Raw genomic sequence first — 24,739 nt, 5'->3', positions numbered from 1 at the left:
CATTTAGGGAGGGGGCTGACAGCCAGGGCAAGTCTAGGCTTTCGACAGTGGGACAAGAGGGACAAGGGAAAGTTTCTGAACAGAAGGTGGAGAAGGAATCTTAATTTCCTGTTAACGGGAAGAGCTACTGTAGAGAGGAGAACCTGGACACAAGGATGCTAATGAGAGGAGAACTGGTCAGTGCAGAACTACTGCAATGGAAAGGAATGTTCTAGCAAACACCTCTTTCCCAAACTGCATGCAAGATTTTGCTGCACTTCAAAATACAGGGAGGAGGCATCTCTCAACGAGACATGAACACAGACAAACAACCGAGTTCATTCAGACTTCTGTCAGAGTTTTCCAAATGAGGGCATTTGCAACAGAGGGCTCACAAATATAAATGAGGAAATGATACACAAACCAAACATTTGGAAACAGGATAATAATTCCAAAATCTGTGAAGTGATTCCAAAACCTCTGTTCAGAAAAAATATTATTTATTTCCCAATTCGACGCTTTTCACACGCTGTAAGTAAAATGAAAACAGTCTGGAAATAACAAATGAGGGTTGTCTTTCTAGGGGAAGAGGCGGGTAATGGATGAGGCTTCCATCTGCGCTCTGCTCTGGGGCTGTTCCATTTTGTCCTGGCACTTCTGCAGCGATAGGAAGGTTGTATCCTCACGCAAACCCCACTTCACACGGGTTTCTCGGGGGACTGTGGTGGAGCGACACTTACTAGCCTCACTTTAAGTGAAGGGATCCCCATCCAGACACGGCTACGGTTCTGGGCACGGGGAACACTTTGCTCTCTGCTCTCGGCTTGCTGAGCTCTCAGGGAGCACCGAGGACATGCTGGCCCCCAGGCCAGGGGTGGGGATGCTGAGCTCTTGTCACGAAGATGCCCATAGTCCTGGAAGCCCCAGGAGAGCACAGGGTGAGACGCGGTGTTAGGAGGGCTTAGAATCATAGAGTCCACCCAGGACCCTGCACAGTTCCCATTAGGGGCCCCCAAAACACACTTGCAAGAGCTCCCACCCTTGGGAACATAGCCTACTCATGGCCCCGGCCGGCTTCTGCCCTCAGAAGCCACTTAGAGCCCCACCCTCCACAGGCTGCTTCCAGCCATTGACTGAGAGCAGTGAGGATGCTTCCAAAGACCCATTCCTGACCCTTCTGTTGGGCAGCTTTCACCCAAAGACTCCCCATCGGACTCACCGATACTTCTTTGTACAGCGCGGTGGTCAAAGTCTTCCCATCCAGTCCTCCTTCCTGCCCTCTCTCCTTCATTGTGATCTGACGGCTTTCTCTGGCCTGCCCTCCCATTTCCCCAATCTCTGGCACCTCTAATCCCATCTTGGTGTCTGCTTCATGGAGGACCTGATTTTATGCAGTCCTGAATCCCCCTATCAAGGATTCTCTGCTGGGCCCTGCTGTGTCTCCAGGGATGGGTTGCTCACTGCCTCTGGGAGCTGTGGCTTCATACTTGGGTAGCTCTCACCAATTTGCGTGTCTTCCTATCCTTATCTCAAATTCGTCTTCTTCTCAACAGTCTCCGTTCTACTAACTAAAGTAATAGTGGATGCTCCTTCTTCCATGGAATGGCTTGTCAAATAGCTAAAGAAACTAGTTAGGTCTCCCCTGAGCTTTTCCTGCTGAAAAGAATGGCCAGATACTATGAACATTTCTCCCATGACATGTAGTTACCCGAGGTGGCTCCTGTCCAAATGGGGCTCATGTTGTCTTTTTAGGCATGTGGCCCAGAGGTAAATTCAATTCTCCCATTGCTGTTTAAGCAGCAAAGATTATTAGGGCAAACCTACCATCTCCCATAATCTGTGCATTATACATCTGTTAATGGGACCATCAGCTTCTTTTTTTCTTTTTTTTCTTTTTTTTTGCATCAAAAACATGTCCCTTAAACCATAAAAGACTCAATCTCAAAAAACAGACTGAGGGTTGCTGGGGGAGGGGGGATGGGAAAGGGTGGTAGGGATATGGACACTGGGGAGGGTACATGCTATGATGAGTGCTGTGAAATGTGTAAACCTGGCGATTCACAGACCTGTACCCCTGGGGATAAAAATATATTATATGTTTATTTAAAAATTTAAAAATTAAATAAAAAAATAAAAAAAAAAGTCCCTGCCATTTGATTCTGAAATTACTGTCAAATCTAACCTTTAGGTTTCCTCATGGTACATTCCTCTTCTTTTGTTTGTAGAGTAAGCTTCTGGCTCTGACTACAGGGATCTACATGTATGTTTTTACCTTTATGGGGCTATATTTGGCCTATGAATCTGGTAAACTGAAATAATTTTTGATCCTGATTCAACCATCAAAGGCACCTTCTCTTCCTCCTAACTTAGCATCATGGTCCAGATCCATTAATGAACTCATTAAACAAATGTTCACGGAGCATCTGCCATGTGCCAGGCGCCGTTCTGGGTTCTAGAGATTCCACAGTGAATGAAAGAAAATTCCCTGCCCTCATGGAGTTTATTTTCTAGTGGAGAGATTCAGAGGCCTGATGGAATCGATCAATCACAAGGGATTTTAAAATAGTAACAAGGGAACCAGTGGAGCAGGGGAGAAGGTTACAGAGAATGCCAGAGTGTAGGAGGCCAGCTGGGAGAAGGGCTGTAGTTCCAAACCACTGGGTCAGCAAGGCCTTGCCTGAGAAGTCGATGTGGAAGCATGGGGTGGGAGGAGGGGAGGCAGACACGAAGACTCCTGGGAGAAGAGCCTGTGGGAGGGAAAGGCCAGGGTCACAGTTCTAACCTGGGAGTAGTCCGGTGTTCCAGATGAGCAGCCAAGAGCCAATGGGACTAGAGCAGAGATGAGGCTGCAGACAATGGTTTCTACCCCGAGTGAGATGGAGGGCCACAGGAAGGGGGTAGACCGAGGAGTGACACCATCTGACCTGCATGTTAACAGCTTCACCCTGGGCTGCCCTGCAAATAGAATGCAGGGGCTGTGCCAAGGCTGAAAGCTCTAGCTTCACACGATTGCAACGATCTAGCTGCAAGCCTGTGGCTACTTGGACCAGGTTTGGAGTGGTGGAGGGGGTGAGAATGGGGGTGGTCAGATTCTGAATAGATTTAGCACCTCTCACTGGATGTGGGGTGGGGAAGAAATGGAAGAGCCCAGATGACTCCAAGGTGTTCGGCCTGAGCAACTGGAAGAGTGGGGTTGCCATGAACTGAGATGCGGTAAGACAGAGTAGAAGCTTCTGCACAGGCAGATGCACAGATAGGAGATCCAGACTGGAGACAGTGGTGTTGAGCCATCAGTATTTCAGAGATGCCGAAAGCCACAGGGTAGACAGAGGCCCTCGCGGGAATGAGAAGAGAATATACGGTCTAAGATTCAGGAGAGGAGGAGAAATAGCTGAGGACCTGGAGAAGGCAAAGCCAATAAGATGGCAGGAATCAGGGGAGTGTGATTACCTAGAAGTCAAGTGGCAAGGAGTGTCCTCAGGAGAGAAGGTGTGAAATGCTACCTCGAAGTTATGTAAAAGGAAACCAGGAACCGAGCTTGGAGTTAGCAACAGGCTGGATGCTTAAGTGGGGATGGCTCATGGCTGGCATTCCTGACCTCAAGGGCACTGGAAAGATCCAGGAAGAGGAGGAGTTGCCACAGTGTCTGGAGTCAGGCCAGATCACAAGGGGATCCTGGTGGGCCATCAACACAGGCGGTTTGGGGACACCTGCTTCCTCCACCCCTGCCACACTTGCTGCCCAGCTCCACGTTGCCCACAGCCCGCGTGAACACACGATTTATGCGTTGCCAACTACATCAATGCCATATAGGTATTCTCCTCTGCCTTGAGAGCTAAAGCACCATGCATTAGAAATTGGAAAGATTAACCTAATGGCCTGAGGATTTTGATGGACTTGGTTCTCTCCTTGGCCTCTAATCCCTGGAAAACCACCATTCAAGACTCAACATATTTGCTAACCACTGTTCCAGGCCCCCACTCTAGTCACTGGGGACAGAAGGATGAGTTAAAAAAAAAAAAATCACAGCCCTGTCCTGAAGATCCCTGGCATCTAGCTGTGGTTAGGTAGTAAAGAGGCAATCATGGGGCAGGTGATCCAGAAGCAATCCAGAGCCAAATCTGAGAAGAAAGTCCCCATTCCACAGATGGCAAAGACCTCTGCAGCCAGTTGGCATGTGGACCCGGGAGAAGTTGCCAGAGGGTAAGGGTCACCACTGCCCACACTGCTCAGATTTATGATGATGACAACGTTCCCAGACCCCCTTGCGGGCTGGTCACTCTAAATATCTTATGTTTTAATTGAAATGGGATTTAACACGTGGGAGGGTAATGGGAGAGTATTACTCTTCCTCCCTGAAAATCAAGGGCAGCCTACATTTGGTGCTCTGACATGGGTCATCACCAATTTGGTTTTTTGGGGTGACAAATATGGATTTATTTTCCTTCTCCAAGTGCAAATGCCATCTCTAAATCTGGTGTTTTACACATTATGAAACATTCCGACAAAACAAAAAATAAAAAATGAGCTCAGATATCCATACAAACACCACCTTCTTCTGGCAAAACTAGGCAGAATAAAGAGGATTGGGAAGATAAATTCAAAGCAGCAGCCCCATGAACACTGAATATGCTGGTTTCAACAGAAAGTCCTGGCCTGTTGTCTTTTCTCCATAAACTTGCCTCCTCAGATGAAGAAATGGTTTCACTGAATGCTTGAAAGAGTCTCTCCCTCACAAGAGCACTTTTGACTAAACTGTACATTCTATGGAGAGAAGAAAATGAAAATAAAGAGTTCATGAAACTATTAAAATTTAGCAAAGAAATAAATATGGAACTTCTTTTAGAATTAATAAGAATTAGCTTAGGGGTTATTTGGGGGGGAAAGGGCACTGAAGCCTCAAGAAGTCTCCTAAAGAGGAGATGCTCCAAAGCACCAAATATGATCAAAATTGCCCTGTACTCCTTCTTAGCACAATACAGAGGCTGGACCTGATAAGAAATCAGGATGCAAAAAGAAGAGTGGAGAGGCAATGCACAGTGTCCTGTCAAGCACCCAGGCAAAATCAGCTGGGTTCAAAAAAGAACTGGCAGCAGGAGCGTCTGATAAGGGAAGCTACTGTCAGTAATAAGAGGCCCTTTAAATGTGTCAGAAGCAGCAAGAGACTTAACCTCCACTGGTCAAGGGGCTCAGGGATGGAGAAAATGCAAAGACGGGCTGAGTCAGTGAGTCACTGTCTCTTTCTTGCCAAGGAAGACTTTGGGGAGATCATACTCCCAAATTGCTTTTGAAGCAGGCAGATCCAAGATAGCATATCACATACAGCAGAGAAAGTGTGCGGAATGTTCTCACCTGAGCTGACAAATGAGATGTGGATAAATTGCTGAGACAGGATGGCCTCGACTGCAAGTTATGAAAGAACTCACAGGTGACACAGGGCAAACAGGGGCCCACATTAGTCACAGGTCATCCCTGCCTGTGGCCTTGGCCAGCCCTCCATTTGTAAGGAGGGTTTCAAAGGAGACCATAGTGTTTGTGGTCTGGGAAGGGGGGCGTGTATCTATCTCAGAGTCAACCCAAAATCCAAACCTTGAGTCTTTGTGTGTGGAACCATTGCTGTCCTACCTCCGGTTCACCTGGCCCATGTATTTTATGTTTATGACCTTCCTAGACCCTTTAATTTAGTTACTGACTCAGCCATATCCAAAGTCTTCCTCTTATTCATTTTGTTTTCCTTATTTAATAAAGGCATTTCCACCCCCCAACAATTAAGCATCTCAAATCCCAAAATATGAGAATGATTCGATGCTTTTTTTTCTAGGACAATTACTGACTTCTAATGCATTATCTTTGCTTATTAAAAATTGCTTCCTAATGTCTTAATTGATTTTGTGTCAAAATAATTCTTTCAAACAGCTTTAACCATAACCCATTTGGGGATATAATAAATGATGTAACAGTTTACTGTATTAAAATATTTTCTTTAAGATATCAAAAGTACTTAAAGCAGTTTAAAAAAATAATAGCAACACACACAAACATTCAAAATTAAGTGGATCTATTGGAGTAAAATGCCTGAAGAGTTTATAAAAAATATGAAGCTTGGGTTTCAAGTTTTGGCAGATTTCATCTTAAGGGAAAACAATGATGCTTCTGCAGGTAGAAAGCAGACCAGGGACAGCCTTGCTCTGAGGCCACCTCTCACCTGCCTTAGGAGCTGTGGTGAGGGTCATGGCTGAGTCCCCTTCACCTTGGCTCAGGTGACAGCCCTTGTAAGTCTCCTGGAAGATAAATGACCTCTCTACTTAAGGGGACTGTCATCTGTGAATTTTCCAAGGAGGCCCATAGAAAGAGCCCATCTGCATTGCTCATGATAAGCCATGCTGGGCAGGTGGGGGAAGTATTTCCTGGCCCTTCCGCGTGGTACGTGGCAGAGGGAAGGTCGTCACAGCGACCCCTCAGAGAGATGCTGCTGTCCCACACCAAACAGTGTACTCTGAGGCTTAGTAATCTCTTCTACCTTCCTGGGCATAGGCTTTTGCTGGGAGGAATATCCCTCAGCTGACGGACATTTGGCTTGTGTACACATTTTGGCTGTTGGGAATAAGGCTGCTAAGGAACATTCATGTACAAGTTTCTGTGCTGACCTAGGTTTGCATTTCTCTTGGGTTTATATCTCATTGTAAAATGGCTGGATCACATGGTAATGCTAACTTCTTCTATTCTTTCTAGAATAGCATTTTCCAGCCAAATTATTCTTGGACTAACCACCCACAATCTGTATACCACAGACCCCAGCTATGAGGAAAACAAGGCAGGGTGAGGAATAGTCTGGATCCTAGAGCGCAGCTCAGGGCAGTAGGAATTGGCAGAAAGAGAGAAGAACTATGGCCCCTACAGATGCTCTAGAGACACGTGGGTTCCTATTCTGTCGTCTGCTTCCTGTGCGATCTTGGACTAAGTTCACTTAACATCTCTGTGCCTCAACTTTATCAACTAGAAAACAGGAGTACTGATCCTTGTGTTACAGATTTTTCAAATGTTCTGTGGATATGCCCTGTACAGCCTCTTGCTCTTTCTACCTAAATCTAGTCTGCTAGGCTATGGGATCTCAGCAACCACCTCACAGTCTCCTTCTGGGTCCACTCCTCTTTACATATGCAAAGCAATGCCTGGGCATAGCTCCTGATGTAAATGTGAAAAGCACAACCCAGCGACAGTCCTGGGCATTTATCTGATAAATATCTTTGCGGGGATAAATGAACATGTCTACCCAGTCAAGATGGACATGATGGAGAAGAATGAGCTTGGAGAAGGGGAAGGTTAACAGCAGGGTTCCCTAGAGGTAGGTATGATGGATGCTCCAGAGGACAGATTGTTTTCTGTGACATCTCACAATGACCTAAAGTTTTTCTGGAAAGTAATCTAGGATGTAAACAATAGGTTCCTTGTCCTTGAGGACACGGGGACCTTGTGACTCTGTGAGGGGATGAGCCATGGCCTGCCCATCTGATAGTGTGACTCAGACCCAGGTGTCATGGATGCTTTCTTTGCTCTGTCCCTGCCTTTCTCCTGGTCTTGTCACCTGTATCTCCTTACACCTAACATCCTGTCCCACCTCCCTTGTACACTCCTGGGCCTCTTCATGTCAAATTATATAGCAGCCAGATTACTCTTTCCAAAGCTTGATTCACGCATGTTATTCTGATGCTCAAAAACCTTCAGTGGGTGTGTGCCTGGGTGACTCAGTCAGTTAAGGGTCTGACCCATGATTTTGGCTCAGGTTATGATCTCAGCGTTCTGAGATGGAGTCCCCTAGTCAGGCTCTGTGCTCAGCAGGGAGTCTGCTTAAGATTCTCTCTCTCCTCTGCCTAACCCCCATATGGTGCTTGTGCTCATTCTCCCTCTAAAATAAACAGATCTTTAAAAAAACAATTCAATGGCTTCCCATTGGAAAAAGTCCCAATGTCCCCTCTAACATTTAACAACATGGCAGTCCCTGACCAGTCCAGGCTGCCCCCCCATTTCTCCCTAGAGGAGCCCATTGCTTTCTTTTAACTGCTCCACACACCCTGTTCCAGTAAAACCCAGCTTTGGGGGATCTCTGAAACATCTCTTCATGACCCAGTAGCCTTCAGAGGCACACATCAGGCCACATGCTGCCCTGCCTTAGTCCCGCTTGGCCACGCCCACCAGGGCACCTTGTCCCCCCTCCTCCCAACTCGAAGCCCTTATTTTAGTGACTCTCATCGGTTGTAATTTCCATCTTGGGACAGTGCACTGTGATCTAACTTTCCAGGTGCTCATCTCTGCTCTCCATCACTGGAATAAACTCTTTAGGGCATAAGTCATGTCTTTAGCCTCTTCCCACCATGTTAGCACATAATAGATGTTCCATAAAAGTGTGCCCTTACTGTAATGATTGCAGGCTCTTCTCTAATGACACTGAAAGTAAAAGGGTCAGAAAATCATGTACCAATACCTAACATGGATAGTGGCCCTTCGGGGAGGAAGGTTGGGGAGGGGAGGGGAGGCAAGGGTGTGAACTGCCTTCTACAGAGCACGCGGAGGGCAGCATTGAGGAGGCTGCTCCCGGGGAGGAATACAGAGGGGGGCTGAATATAGCAGTTCTGGGGGCCCGGGGACAAGGGTGCCTTTACACGGCATAGAGCCAGAAGCCGGGAGGCTGGGGCTATCCTCACTTCACTGAAAGCTTTCAGCTGAAATGCTACCCTAATGTTAGTAGCCTTCTAATTTTTCTTCTTTTTTAGGTGCTGTGGAATCCTTTCTCCCAACCAAATTTTCCTTGAAGCCTTAAAGGAGAAACAGAACAATTCAGAGACGCTCTGGGTGAATCAGAAGCAGGAGTCCCAGAGCCCTGAAGCCAGTCCCATTTCCTATCTCCCCAGCCCAGACTCTGAACGGCTCACTGAGAGATCCAAAAATTCTGGAAAGCCTCCAAACGTCCCCTTGAGGCCTCAGATTAAATTATGGGTGCTCCTAAAAGGCATGGGTGACAAGAGTGGGAGTGAGGGGTTGGGGGGGTGGTGGGTTACCTTTTCCTTACATGAAACACATTCTTCAGAAAAAACTAAAATCTCAATTTATTTTTTTAAAGAGTATTTGTTTTTTTGTTTGTTTGTTTTGTTTTGTTGTAAAGATTTTATTTATTTATTTGACAGACAGAGATCACAAGTAGACAGAGAGGCAGGCAGAAAGAGAAGGGGGGGAAGCAGGCTCCCTGCTGAGCAGAGAGCCTGATGTGGGACTTGATCCCAGGAACCTGGGATCACGACCTGAGCCAAAGGCAGAGGCTTTAACCCACTGAGCCACCCAGGCGCCCCTAAAATCTCAATTTAAATGTCAGCTAAAGACTTCAGGCCCACCAGTACAGAAAACAAAGAAGAAGAGTTTGCACACTGATGAATTGTGCAAACGACGAATTGTGTTTCCTCTGACATTTCTATTCTGGGAGGTAACTTCAGGAAGGTACTGCTCACATAACAGATTCTCCCTCTGATGATGAAAACTCATTTCATTGCACAAATATGCTTGAATTTTACATTAGGAAGCCTGACTCATTAAATATTTTTGGTGCACTAACACTTCTGGCCAAAGTAGATTAAACAAACAAGCAATTAGTTTGGAGACTGGATATGAATACAAAAGCAAAATTAATTATTTTTCTAATTGTTTTCCTCTATTGTGGACATTGGCTTCTTGACTTTTGCTCCGGGCTTGCCTTGAGATGACCCTGACACGCCCTTCCAATCTCCCTCTTTACCTTGGAGTCAGCTAAGGACAGAGGACTGCTTTGCAGGGATGGCATCATTTTGATTCTGTTGTAGAATATTGGCTGAATCTCCCCCTGGGCTCAAAAAAGCAGGAGTGGGAGAGAAAATGGGGGTCTTAGGCCCAGGTGGCTGAGTCAGCCCTATACCCCTGACAGGTGCTTCCTTCCTGGGTCCATCCACAAAGGTCCTGATTCCAAGCCAAAGGCGGGGGTAAGACAGCTGGGGGTAGGAGCTGGGGGCTGCTCTGGGGATGCAGGTTTATAGCAGAGGGTCCCGTTGGTGATATTAACTCTGATGTGGGGGGGTTCTGTAGTGGGAACATCCCAACTGACCCTGCTAGTTCTCAAAATGGGATCCCTGATCAGCATCATCTGGTAACTGGTGAGAAATGCAGAATCTCGAGCCCCACTCCAGGCTTATTAGATCAGAAACTCGGGGGAGGGGTGCTCAGCAATCTGTGTTTTAACAAGCCCTTCAGGGGATTCTGATGTACATTTCAATTTGAGAACTATTTGTCTAGAAATCTAGAAATTGGAATATAAAATTTTGAAAGGACATCTGAGGTTATTCAGTTTTCTGCTAATTCTCCCAATTTATGGGTTTGGAGCACTGACAACGAGAGAGGAAGTGACTTCCCTAAGCCCTTAGCAGGTGAGAGCAGCACCAGAAAGGACGGTGCTGGCCATCTCTGCCCTCCTCCTACACTCAGGCTTCCAGCCCTGGGGATGCCCGGCACGGGGGAGGGCAGTGCCTCAGGGAGATCAGGGGAATCCAGACAGGTGGATGTGGGTGGAGCCCTGGGCCAGAGGAAGGAAGCATCCAGCTCGTGGAGTCCTAGGTGGCCTCCTAGGTCACCATGCCTGGCTCCTCTCCGCTGCTGGGGTCACCAGAAGGCACACTGGGAATTGGCCCTGCACTGTGGAAAGGATGGCAAACCAGAGTGCTGTGGATCCGTGGCAGATGGGAAGCTGTGAATCCATGAGGGGTACCTGTCAGGCGGTGCCTGGTCCCAGGGCAAGGACAGACCCATCAGCACCGCCTCCCATAGGCACGGGACAAGCACAAGGACCGTTCCACTTTGTTGAACATTTGATCACAGAAGGCAGCTCCCAGAAACCCTGCCCCTGGTGAGGTCATGGGAGAGAGCAAAGGATACCCTGCAGCAGACTGTGTGTCCCTTCCTCCCTGGCTTTCACCCACATGTGTTCAGCAGGGCGCCCCCACATCGGGGGAACCTTCCACCACCCCCCTAAGGCTGGTAATGCCACCACTGACACCAGGCAGAGTTGCTGTGTCTGCAGTCTCTGGGACTGTCCTTCCTGATCCTGGAGATGGAAGGCTCCTGGCCATAGGACCCAGAGCCCCAGAGCCCCTTGTCCTGTCCTGCAGGCAGGTTTCCATCCTGCAATACCCAGCTGTGAGGCCCTCTCTGCATGCCACTATCCCCACAACTGTATGGGTCTTCCTCCTCTTGACTCTGATGCCTGGGAACCCTCTGCCCTACAGCCCTCTGAAATGTGGCAGTGGACAGTTTCATGCCTAGCACACCTCAGGGTCAGGAAGTGGGCTGTGTCCTCCTTATTCCCAGTCACCACCTCCACACTGTGGCTCACCCTCTCTGGCACCCTCTGTTAAAATGTCACTGGGCAGAGCTGCTGCTCTTCATGTTGGGAGCACTGTGTTCTCCCTCTTACCACCAGTCCTGACTCACTGAAGACCTGGGCTTCTGTCTGCTCCATCCCAGGACTTGCCCTTTGGTGGATGACTTCCATGTCCAACCACTTCCTGTTCCCTGACCCCCCACCACTCTTCCACATCTGCCCATTCTCATGGCACACCTGGATTCAGCTTCACCTGAAGTGGCTCCATTTTCAAAGCCACAAACTCAGGTCTTCTTCCTCTCAGCAACCTCTGACAAGTCCCTGCAACTCTGGCTGGCTCACCCAGCCCTCTTGGCCTTGACTTCCACCCCATGCGTCAGCCCTCTTCCTTATGTGCATCCCTCATTATCCAGCCCAGTTCCATCTTTGTAATAACCTAACTGGCAACAATCCCTTAACCCTCAGGCGTGAGTCGCCTTTATCTTTTCTGAGGACACAGCCAGCAAAACTCATCCCGAGAGAGATCCATGATTAACTTCCTGCAGGGTCAGCTATGCACTGCTGAGAAGGTCACGTAACAGGGCAGGTGGACAGCTTCGTAAACACGTGATCCCCAGCTTCCAAGGAGCCCTCATTGCTTCCTGGAAATGAGGGATTTCTCTCCTCAATGCCATCCCCCCCTCTCTGCAACGGCCCTGCCAAGCTTGCCATGCTCTTCGAACCGTCGACCCCAGTACTTCATGCACCCTCTGCAACAAAGCTCATCTCCCACTTTGTGGAGAAAATATCCAAATGCAGAACTAGTACCTGGACTCTGGAACTCCAAATGCCCACAAATCACACATGCACAGAACTGAATCCCCCCTCCCCTTGCCACCGTCCCTGAACACTTCCGGGGGCCCCTGGCATGTCTCCAATGTATTTGCAAACCATCCACTCATTCTCCTACTTTGTTTTCTCTCTTCTCCATGTCAGTTGTCTGTGAGACGCCCCCTAGGAAAGCTGCTCCCTAAGCTGCATTTCCAGTCCCCTCCCTAAGGACCCGTGGCCACGTTCAGCCCAACACCCACAAACCCCGATAGCCTTTCCTCCCTTCTGAACTGTGGCACCTCATCACGGTGACTCAAGGCTGCTTGTTGTGTTCAAACTTCACCCTGTTCCTGTGGCACAGCTATCTTCCTTGTCCTTCCAGTCCCTGTCCTGGGCCCTCACTCTCTCCCAGGGCATCAGATAAGCCAACAGACACCTGGAGGTCCTATCCCCAGCCAGTGCCCTGCACACCCATCCCCTCCCAAGCTTCCTCCACCACAAGCAAACATGCACCTGCAAACAAGAGCCAGCCGGCTGGTTTATGAGGCACCACAAGACCATGAATGTTAAGTAAGGCCAGAACAGAGGACACTGTGCTGACATACAGGGGTTAGTGGAGGAGTGAGACCTGGTCTTTTCCCCTGGGAGCCATAAAGTCTATCAGGACAAGTACAGCCTATGTGCATGAAAAACTATTGCACGTGCAAGAACTCATTGTATCATCCTTGTAACTAGTACAGTTCAGAGACCAATAATACACACATCAGGATTTTGTATGGGGCAGATAGGTTCCCAGGGGGTCTTGTGCCCTTGAGCTCTTCTGGACAGACAAAGCATTTGCTCTGTTCTGAAAGGAAAGAAGAGAAGAGAAGAGAAGAGAAAGAGAGGAGAGGAGAGGAGAGGAGAGGAGAGGAGAGGAGAGGAGAGGAGAGGAGAGGAGAGGAGAGGAAGAGAAGAGAAGAGAAGAGAAGAGAAGAGAAGAGAAGAGAAGAGAAGAGAAGAGAAGAGAAGAGAAGAGAAGAGGGAAGGGAAGAGAAGGGAAGGGAGGAGGGGACAGGAGGGAGGGGCGAGGATGGGAGAGAGGAGAGGAGAAGAGAGAAAAAGAGAGGAGAGGAGAGAAGAGGAGAGGGGCGGAGAGGAGAGGAGAGGAGAGGAGAGGAAAGAAGGAAAGAAAGGCACACACATTTTAAGATCCTAGGGTTCCATTCTTTCGCTGATGTCCTGCAGCTTGGACCTCAGAAGAAAACTGATCCCAAGGCCTGAGGGTTGGCCAAGAGTCTCCTTTGAACTGGAATATATTTGTGGACTGGTGTTGCCTTTATTTACCCAGAACATTTAATGCGCCTTTTTTTCTCCATCTTTCACATCCGCTCAGAGAAGATGTTAATTTTCTGAAATTAAACACTTAGCTTGATTACTGTTTTGTTAATTGCGGCATTCAAAAACCCCTAGTGCTCCCGCCTGTTTAACATGGCTGGCGCTGTGAAAATGACAGGCACGGAGTTGGCACGCCGGTGCACAGACAGCGCGTCAGAACGCCGTCCCAACCACCCCCAGCTATGCATTCGCTCCAGTAGCTGGGGCTTGCCCACAGGGGAGGGGCAGCCCGGCTCATAGCACAGGGTCTCTGAGGGCCATGTTTTGGGAGGACGTGCCACCAGGAAGTTCCAGGTCTCAGCCACATCTGGAAGAATGTTGGAGCTTAACTCCAAACCCAGCAGAGATGTGTGATGTGTAATGAAGGGAAGACCATAGAGAGGGCTCAAGCTGCTCCGCATGCGGACGCCAGAGCTGAGTCTAAGAAAGACTGAGGCTCTCATTCATACATTTGCTTGATAATTTATTAATCCCTCAATAAACATTTATTGACTTCTATTATTTCAGGCATCTAGCTAGACCCTGGGGAACAACAGCCAATAAGACGGGTACAGGCATGCTGTCCTGAAGATTACAGTTGTGGCTCACGGAGCTGACATCTGCGGGAGGAGTGCAGGGCAGACGCATCACCAGAACCCCTCCTCCCTCCTGCCTCCTTTGCCAAGGCCATGGGGCGAACAGCAACTAGCTCATGATCCAACTAGAGGTTCCCTCCGTGAGGTTCCCTCTAGGAGGAGGGTTATTGCAATATCCTTTGGACTTGGGACAGGGTAAGAAACATACTACAATCTCACTGCCAGTAGCCTGTCCCATTTGCACTCTACAAAGCACGGACTTGCAGTGCCTGGCCCAAGCTGGAGTACAGTGAGCAAATGAGCCCCAGGCCGCATGGGACTTTCTAGTCATCCCGGCTTGGAGGCAGAGTAGGGCATTCGCAGCTGTTCCCCAGCTGTCAGCAGCATCACCAGGCATTGGCCAGGACTGGAAACATGGAGAATACCCACACGAGAGCACTGCACAGTCCAGCAGGTGTTATCTGTCCACAAGAAGCCCAAACAGGTCAGTTACTGAGCCATGAAATAGACCACCCAACACTGTCAATGTTCAGCCTAGCTGCTATAGACTGAGATGTTCTCTCTCAATGTGATTACCTTCTTTCTAACTTTTGGAAAGTGAAGGTTGGCACCACAGCAGGCTGTGGGACCAAGAGCCCAGCTGACAGGCCCCTAGTGTTGCTTCCCAGCTAGTTGTCTGCTCCCTTGTGACTTGTCTGGGCCCGTGACCCCAGTCCCAGTGAGTGCTGTGGACTAGAATGTGAGCTCCGCAAGGCACAGATTTGTGTCTGTGTTGTTTGCTCCTGTGTTCCTGGTGCTTCGAGCAGCGCATGACGCACAGAAAGCCTCAATAAATATTTGTTGAGAAAGAGAACAGACGGGAGCCCCTAGAAGCAAGAACCCATGAGTCAGGCTATGGAAAGCAGTCACAAAGACTGTTGGATGAATGAATACATTCCCAAAGTTAGAGTGTTTAACTAACTAAATAAACCCCTTTGAGTACGGCTGAATCTCACTGTGCTCCTCTGAGTGGATTGGGGCTGCTGGCATCGTCCAAAGATTGTTCCCTTCAGTTTTCCTTTCAGTTTTTGTTTTGTTTTTCTTTTCAGTTTTTCCTTTTAGGAGAGGGAGATACCTGGTTGGCCAGCTATCACCACACCCAGAGAAACATCTCTGTACTAACTCCGATATAGGGACTGAAGGATCCTGGCAAGTACTTCTCAAGGTTCCCTGTGCCTAGCATGGTGTGGTCCCTTCCTCCTGAAGCTGGGGTAAGTGAGAAAGGCTGATTTCCCCTAGAGCTCACCATCTCGTGGAGAGCCCCAAGGTTGAGGAGGGTGGAAGCCAGGACTTTGATCAAGTACAGTGTCACCTGCTGACCTACTCAGCTCAATACACAACACACTGTGATTGGCAAATATGGCCCGGAACTTTCTGAGACCACTTAAAATTTCCTTCTCAGTGTCAGGGCTTAAGAAACAATAAAAACAACCTTTTTAGAATTAACAATGGGAAGAAAGCAATGAAATTAACTATGAAATTGAATTAAGAACAGTGAAAATTTCATTTACTTAAGGTTTTTAAACTCTTCTTTATTAATTTGAATGAAAGTTTTCTTTAAAGTCATTCCAGTCTTTTTAAAGTTCTGACTCAATCTTTTCTCTACTTCGGAGCAAATTTCGCCTGCTAATTTCCAATGAGACCAGCCCCTAAAAATGAACTGGTTTCAGCATATGGATCTTAACACTCCAAATTTCTACAGGCAGCACTGTAATATTGTTTTAATATTTAATTTTGAGATTTACATAATATCTTTCCTCCAAAGAGCTCGATATATTGCAATATCATAAAATTCCTTTTCATATTCAAAGATTATTCTTTATGCATGCAAATACTATATTTAACCAAGGAATAATGCAAATTAGGTGATGTGTTCAGAAGAATTGGTGGTCTAGGTAATTCTTTTGTAGGAAAAGTAGCATCTCTGAGTGACTTTAATTGTCTAGGAGCTTCAAAAACACCTTAAAAATGGACAAACTATAGGGGCTTATGACCACTAATGGAAGTAATGCAGTATCTTTGAAACAAAATTAAGTTATGGGTTGTGTCTGTGGGCACAGTGAATATGTTAATATCCCACATGCAGTAGGCACAGTAGGTCACACGTGGACCGGGGGTAATATACATGTCAGATATAAGTAAGGCTGATGTGTTCATAAAAGTAAGAGGGCAAGTGCTGCTTCTCTAGACACACGAGGAGGAAAGACAGACGGGCTCCTCTGAGCGGCAGGATCAGCCTGGCGCAGGTCCACAGCTCTGGTTCCAGTGCCCTCATCAACTCCCTGGGACTTTGCCACTAGCCCTTCTGGTGCCCACTCCTCCCTTGGAGAATGGACAAACCGATCCCTGTCATTTATCTGATGGGGATGACATCAGTCCCAAACAAAGCGATGGAGGGGCCTCGGAAGGAAACAGCTTTGGAAGAGAGGACAGCAAACTACTGTCCGGCTCAGAAATGAGGCTCATCCCCCAGTCCATAGCATGGTTCACAAAGTGACTTTCTGTCCCATCTCATTTGCTTGTCACAACAGCTCTAGGAAGCAGGGCTCATTACTCCCATGTGACGGTTGAGAAAGAAGGGGTCATGGCAGTTCAGTGAACTTGCACGAGTCCTGTGAAGAACAGAGAGGGGGCCCAACAGCAGGGTCCCTCGCTCTACCTCTGCTGCACTGGACCCAAACGGTGAGCAAGGTGGGGCACCTGGGTGGCCCAGTCAGTTAAGCATCTGCCTTTGGCTCAAGTCATGGTCTTGGGGTCCTGGGATCGAGTCCCACATGGGGCTCCCTGCTCAGCAAGGAGCCTGCTTCTCCCTCTGCCCCTCCCTCTGCTCATGCTCTCTCTTGCTTTCTCTCTCTCAAATAAATAAAAAAAAAAAAAAAAAAAAAAAAGAGGTGAGAAACGTGACTGCGAGAGGAGAGGAGAGGAGAGGAGAGGAGAGGAGAGGAGAGGAGAGGAGAGGAGAGGAGAGGAGAGGAAGAGAAGAGAAGAGAAGAGAAGAGAAGAGAAGAGAAGAGAAGAGAAGAGAAGAGAAGAGAAGAGGGAAGGGAAGAGAAGGGAAGGGAGGAGGGGACAGGAGGGAGGGGCGAGGATGGGAGAGAGGAGAGGAGAAGAGAGAAAAAGAGAGGAGAGGAGAGAAGAGGAGAGGGGCGGAGAGGAGAGGAGAGGAGAGGAGAGGAAAGAAGGAAAGAAAGGCACACACATTTTAAGATCCTAGGGTTCCATTCTTTCGCTGATGTCCTGCAGCTTGGACCTCAGAAGAAAACTGATCCCAAGGCCTGAGGGTTGGCCAAGAGTCTCCTTTGAACTGGAATATATTTGTGGACTGGTGTTGCCTTTATTTACCCAGAACATTTAATGCGCCTTTTTTTCTCCATCTTTCACATCCGCTCAGAGAAGATGTTAATTTTCTGAAATTAAACACTTAGCTTGATTACTGTTTTGTTAATTGCGGCATTCAAAAACCCCTAGTGCTCCCGCCTGTTTAACATGGCTGGCGCTGTGAAAATGACAGGCACGGAGTTGGCACGCCGGTGCACAGACAGCGCGTCAGAACGCCGTCCCAACCACCCCCAGCTATGCATTCGCTCCAGTAGCTGGGGCTTGCCCACAGGGGAGGGGCAGCCCGGCTCATAGCACAGGGTCTCTGAGGGCCATGTTTTGGGAGGACGTGCCACCAGGAAGTTCCAGGTCTCAGCCACATCTGGAAGAATGTTGGAGCTTAACTCCAAACCCAGCAGAGATGTGTGATGTGTAATGAAGGGAAGACCATAGAGAGGGCTCAAGCTGCTCCGCATGCGGACGCCAGAGCTGAGTCTAAGAAAGACTGAGGCTCTCATTCATACATTTGCTTGATAATTTATTAATCCCTCAATAAACATTTATTGACTTCTATTATTTCAGGCATCTAGCTAGACCCTGGGGAACAACAGCCAATAAGACGGGTACAGGCATGCTGTCCTGAAGATTACAGTTGTGGCTCACGGAGCTGACATCTGCGGGAGGAGTGCAGGGCAGACGCATCACCAGAACCCCTCCTCCCTCCTGCCTCCTTTGCCAAGGCCATGGGGCGAACAGCAACTAGCTCATGATCCAACTAGAGGTTCCCTCCGTGAGGTTCCCTCTAGGAGGAGGGTTATTGCAATATCCTTTGGACTTGGGACAGGGTAAGAAACATACTACAATCTCACTGCCAGTAGCCTGTCCCATTTGCACTCTACAAAGCACGGACTTGCAGTGCCTGGCCCAAGCTGGAGTACAGTGAGCAAATGAGCCCCAGGCCGCATGGGACTTTCTAGTCATCCCGGCTTGGAGGCAGAGTAGGGCATTCGCAGCTGTTCCCCAGCTGTCAGCAGCATCACCAGGCATTGGCCAGGACTGGAAACATGGAGAATACCCACACGAGAGCACTGCACAGTCCAGCAGGTGTTATCTGTCCACAAGAAGCCCAAACAGGTCAGTTACTGAGCCATGAAATAGACCACCCAACACTGTCAATGTTCAGCCTAGCTGCTATAGACTGAGATGTTCTCTCTCAATGTGATTACCTTCTTTCTAACTTTTGGAAAGTGAAGGTTGGCACCACAGCAGGCTGTGGGACCAAGAGCCCAGCTGACAGGCCCCTAGTGTTGCTTCCCAGCTAGTTGTCTGCTCCCTTGTGACTTGTCTGGGCCCGTGACCCCAGTCCCAGTGAGTGCTGTGGACTAGAATGTGAGCTCCGCAAGGCACAGATTTGTGTCTGTGTTGTTTGCTCCTGTGTTCCTGGTGCTTCGAGCAGCGCATGACGCACAGAAAGCCTCAATAAATATTTGTTGAGAAAGAGAACAGACGGGAGCCCCTAGAAGCAAGAACCCATGAGTCAGGCTATGGAAAGCAGTCACAAAGACTGTTGGATGAATGAATACATTCCCAAAGTTAGAGTGTTTAACTAACTAAATAAACCCCTTTGAGTACGGCTGAATCTCACTGTGCTCCTCTGAGTGGATTGGGGCTGCTGGCATCGTCCAAAGATTGTTCCCTTCAGTTTTCCTTTCAGTTTTTGTTTTGTTTTTCTTTTCAGTTTTTCCTTTTAGGAGAGGGAGATACCTGGTTGGCCAGCTATCACCACACCCAGAGAAACATCTCTGTACTAACTCCGATATAGGGACTGAAGGATCCTGGCAAGTACTTCTCAAGGTTCCCTGTGCCTAGCATGGTGTGGTCCCTTCCTCCTGAAGCTGGGGTAAGTGAGAAAGGCTGATTTCCCCTAGAGCTCACCATCTCGTGGAGAGCCCCAAGGTTGAGGAGGGTGGAAGCCAGGACTTTGATCAAGTACAGTGTCACCTGCTGACCTACTCAGCTCAATACACAACACACTGTGATTGGCAAATATGGCCCGGAACTTTCTGAGACCACTTAAAATTTCCTTCTCAGTGTCAGGGCTTAAGAAACAATAAAAACAACCTTTTTAGAATTAACAATGGGAAGAAAGCAATGAAATTAACTATGAAATTGAATTAAGAACAGTGAAAATTTCATTTACTTAAGGTTTTTAAACTCTTCTTTATTAATTTGAATGAAAGTTTTCTTTAAAGTCATTCCAGTCTTTTTAAAGTTCTGACTCAATCTTTTCTCTACTTCGGAGCAAATTTCGCCTGCTAATTTCCAATGAGACCAGCCCCTAAAAATGAACTGGTTTCAGCATATGGATCTTAACACTCCAAATTTCTACAGGCAGCACTGTAATATTGTTTTAATATTTAATTTTGAGATTTACATAATATCTTTCCTCCAAAGAGCTCGATATATTGCAATATCATAAAATTCCTTTTCATATTCAAAGATTATTCTTTATGCATGCAAATACTATATTTAACCAAGGAATAATGCAAATTAGGTGATGTGTTCAGAAGAATTGGTGGTCTAGGTAATTCTTTTGTAGGAAAAGTAGCATCTCTGAGTGACTTTAATTGTCTAGGAGCTTCAAAAACACCTTAAAAATGGACAAACTATAGGGGCTTATGACCACTAATGGAAGTAATGCAGTATCTTTGAAACAAAATTAAGTTATGGGTTGTGTCTGTGGGCACAGTGAATATGTTAATATCCCACATGCAGTAGGCACAGTAGGTCACACGTGGACCGGGGGTAATATACATGTCAGATATAAGTAAGGCTGATGTGTTCATAAAAGTAAGAGGGCAAGTGCTGCTTCTCTAGACACACGAGGAGGAAAGACAGACGGGCTCCTCTGAGCGGCAGGATCAGCCTGGCGCAGGTCCACAGCTCTGGTTCCAGTGCCCTCATCAACTCCCTGGGACTTTGCCACTAGCCCTTCTGGTGCCCACTCCTCCCTTGGAGAATGGACAAACCGATCCCTGTCATTTATCTGATGGGGATGACATCAGTCCCAAACAAAGCGATGGAGGGGCCTCGGAAGGAAACAGCTTTGGAAGAGAGGACAGCAAACTACTGTCCGGCTCAGAAATGAGGCTCATCCCCCAGTCCATAGCATGGTTCACAAAGTGACTTTCTGTCCCATCTCATTTGCTTGTCACAACAGCTCTAGGAAGCAGGGCTCATTACTCCCATGTGACGGTTGAGAAAGAAGGGGTCATGGCAGTTCAGTGAACTTGCACGAGTCCTGTGAAGAACAGAGAGGGGGCCCAACAGCAGGGTCCCTCGCTCTACCTCTGCTGCACTGGACCCAAACGGTGAGCAAGGTGGGGCACCTGGGTGGCCCAGTCAGTTAAGCATCTGCCTTTGGCTCAAGTCATGGTCTTGGGGTCCTGGGATCGAGTCCCACATGGGGCTCCCTGCTCAGCAAGGAGCCTGCTTCTCCCTCTGCCCCTCCCTCTGCTCATGCTCTCTCTTGCTTTCTCTCTCTCAAATAAATAAAAAAAAAAAAAAAAAAAAAAAGAGGTGAGAAACGTGACTGCCCCATAGTGGAATAAGGCTAGACCAACACAGCACTCTTGCCATTCAGGCTTGGGTAAATCAGATTAGCCCTCTGAATCGGAGGTTACAAACCACAGCCAATAGGGCAAATCCAGTATTGGGTGTATTTGGCTCTCAAGTGCTTTAAAATTTCCTAATTAGTTGTCAACATTTTATTATTTATTCATTTATTCCTTAAAGATTTTATTTATTTATTTGTCAGAAAGAGAGAAGGAACAAGCAAGGGGAGCGGGAGGCAGAGGGAGAAGCAGACTCTCCGCTGAGCAGGGAGCCTGACACGGGACTCTCTCCCAGGACCCCGAGATCATGACCTGAGCTGAGGGCAGAGGCTTCATTGACCGAGCCACCCAGGCACCCCTAGTTGTCAACATTTTAAATCTAGGTTTTCAGCTTATAGGTTCTGGCAGTGCGGGGCATGGCACCACTTGCCAGAGCAGAGCGGAGGCTGGCCTGTCCACGGTTCTCTGCGGCCCTCACCACTCTCTACTGCCTGACACTTGGCCCTGCTTTGCTCTTCTCCACTGCCTGCCTGGCCTCTTGGGCCTTTGACTGTGTTCTCTCTGGCTCAGATGGTCCCAAATTCACTGACTCTATTTTATTTTGTGGCAAGTTGATTTTTTAGATGTGCCGGTCTGATTTGTCTTATTTATTTTCCCCAAGATTTCCTCTGAGGTCCCCTTCCCCAACTCTGACATTCTGAATCTAGTTGGCAGGAAAAAGAAGTAAAGTTTGTCATTCACTTTAATTCTCTCTGACAGCCAGATGATCTGGCCATCAGTCTGAATCTGGGGCCAGGTGCCAGAGAGTGGCTGGAGGAGTCAGTGGTGATAACAGCTCTGTGCAGATCGCTTGGCCACTGGAACAGAGACCGTTCCATCTGATCTGGTCTATTTTAAACTCCAAGCAGCTGTATGCAGTGCAAGGCTGCATCCCCGAAGACCTCACGTAAATCTGAGCTTGCATAATTCATGACCAGCCCCGACCAAAGATGATGGACATTTTTTTTGACAGCTGAAGTAGCCCAGCTATGTGGCAATAGCTTAGAGAGAGCTTACAACTTCCCTGGCTCACCATAATGCAATTTTTGATCAGTCAGAGAATAAAATGGCCACGAATCTGAGTTTGAAACCTAGAAACATCACTGCTGGTGGTGAGATGTTGAGCAGATTCTGAAAGCACTCTGGCCCGTTTCTTCCTCTGGTCCACCTCAATTAGCCATGGGCTTGGCACACTGGAGGTGCTTAAAATGGTAATAAGGAACTCGGCATGGACTTGGCACATTAGAGGTGCTCAAAATGGCAGTTTTCTGCCACTGCCTATGGGCTGGGTGAGGATATGATCCTGTTACTCTCCAAGTGACACAATATCTTTGCGTAGTCAAGACTATAGACATGACTGGGGCAGTCACAGGAGACGGAAGCCCTCTGACTCTCAGGATCCAAGAGATCCCTCAGTGTCCCCCCAGGGATGCTTGTCTCCATGTGCCCTACGGACCAAAAGATGATTATAAAACCTCCCACAGTCTCGTGTTAGATCAGCCCTTAGGGCCAAGAAAAGCCTCTTGGTAACTCCCTCTGGTGGACTGATGTCAACCATAACCTTTTTACTAGTTACCTCAATCAGCTCAATGAGCTGCCTGCTTCCACTGGGCGGGCCTCACAAGAGCAGTGGGAGGCAGCATCAGTGTGGCATGTCTGGGCAGCCCTGAGAAAGAAGGAGCATGACAATCTCGGATCTGCTGGACAGTTAGAGCTGCATGCCCAGCTGCAGACATGGTCTGTAGCTTCTGACCAAAGGAAGAGCCAGCCCGGAGCAGCAAGCCAGCCTCCCAGGATCATGTCTGCTATTCATGAACATCAGGCTTCTGATCAAGTCCAAGACCACTTAGCAACCAACTTTGCCAAGCCCTTCTCTCATGTGACCCTCACTGACAACCACGGTCAAGCTCCAAATCACCTCGGGGATCACTTAACAGACACACAGTCATCTCCATCTCGATCCAGAGGCAGGGAAAAGTCTTCTAGGGTTCTGTGTCACAGAGACGTGGCATGACTTATGGACTTACATGGGTCCATCTACCTTGGCCCTTCATGTAGCAGAGTGATATGGCTTTCATGATGCCTGCTACTTAGTCTCTCTTTCACCTCTTATAAAACTTGTCACTTAGGGGGAGCCTGGGGGGCTCAGTCAATTAAGCATCTGACTCTTGATTTCGGCTCAGATCATGATCTCAGGGTCGTGGCATCGAGCCTGGCATCAGGCTCTGCAATGAGCATGGAGCCTGCTTAAGATTTCCCCCTCTCCCTCTTCTCCTCTCCCTGCCTGCCCCCCAAAAGTGTCACTTCCGTTTGTGTTTCTCAACTTTTCTTGGACAGTACAGGCCCAAGTGTTTATTTTGGGGGATCTCCTCCTTTAAAGGAATGATCTGATGGTTAAAAAGTTTGCATTCCCACACAGCTCTGCCCCCAAGCATTGTGAAAACACCACACTCCTCAGAGCCCCACAGCCCACCAATCAGGACCCATGTGTCACCTTGTCATTTGTCTCGTTATAACCACATGCCACCAAGAAGCACCCTTCTCTCATTGATTGTAAACTTTCTGACACCGGAATTCCAGATTCCCAAAAAGAAATCCCCCATTGGAAGATTTCGATGGGGCTGGGACTCCAAAATCAGGGAAAGTTAAGAGAAGAGGGACTGTCAGAGGAGGAACAAAGGGCACGAGAAATCCACTTCTGGAGAAGCAAGTGAGTGAGGATGACGACAACTATCTTGAATGCTGGCGATGCCGGGCCCCTTGCAGGAGCCCCGATCCCTCGGCGCCTCTGCAGCCTGGGAAGGTGCAGATGGCAAGATAAGCAGATGGGCAGGTTCGGGAATAGCAGGGTAAGGAAAGGGAGGGGCAGGAATCAAAGCAGACCGCTCTAAGTGGCAGGTTTGTTCGCACATTCTTAGAGGGAGAGAGCAGACAGCCAAGCCCAGCACGACATGACAGCCTGGCAGGATTATTAGTCCCAGAAGCTGGGACACTAAAATATTTCAGCCAGTTTTCCGCCTTAAACTCTCCAAGGGGAACACTGCTAACAAAGGCTGCCCGTGTTCCATGCTCCACGTGATCCAGAAATTACCATCCCCTTTTCTTGGGGTAAGACAAACTGTCACAACCTTTGTCTCCATGGTGCTGGGGCTGTGGTCACCAGCTGGAGGCTTCCACACTTCCACGCCTGTTTTCTCACTGAACGCGCATGCATGCAAACACGTGACCATACACATGCATACAAACACGCACACACGAACACACGCTTGCTCACGGCAACAACGCAGCCATCTGGACAGCCACGCTCTCCTGCAACACCTTTTTTTCTCCTGAGTTCTGACAGCTTAAACCCAAGAATCATTTGCCATCAGAGACGCCTGGTACTGAAAGAGGCAGAAGGAGCCCGAGGATGGGGAGGTGAGGAGCAGACGAGGACAGAGTAGGGAAGAGGAGGTTAAGAAGGGGGAGCTACAGGGAGGGAGAGAGAGAGAGAAAAGGGATGTGCTTGGCTCCAGCTATTCCACTAACAAGCTGTTCTTCTAGCATCTGTTGATTGAGAAAAATCCATAATTCCAAATAAGATCACAGTCCAC

The 24,739-nt window shown here is 48.2% G+C and overlaps 1 protein-coding gene across 1 annotated transcript in view; it reads right to left on the bottom strand.

Annotated features, from left to right (window-relative positions):
- Positions 1–24,739, bottom strand: part of LOC111154967 (EPH receptor B1) — a 288,290-nt gene that overhangs the window by 91,685 nt on the left and 171,866 nt on the right. The gene's annotated exons all lie outside the window — the stretch shown is intronic.

This window comes from Enhydra lutris, unplaced genomic scaffold, assembly GCF_002288905.1.
Source record: "Enhydra lutris kenyoni isolate GAN:26980312 unplaced genomic scaffold, ASM228890v2 scaffoldscaffold39, whole genome shotgun sequence".
In the NCBI taxonomy this organism is placed as follows: domain Eukaryota; kingdom Metazoa; phylum Chordata; class Mammalia; order Carnivora; family Mustelidae; genus Enhydra; species Enhydra lutris.
This window is presented reverse-complemented; position numbering and strand designations above follow the sequence as displayed.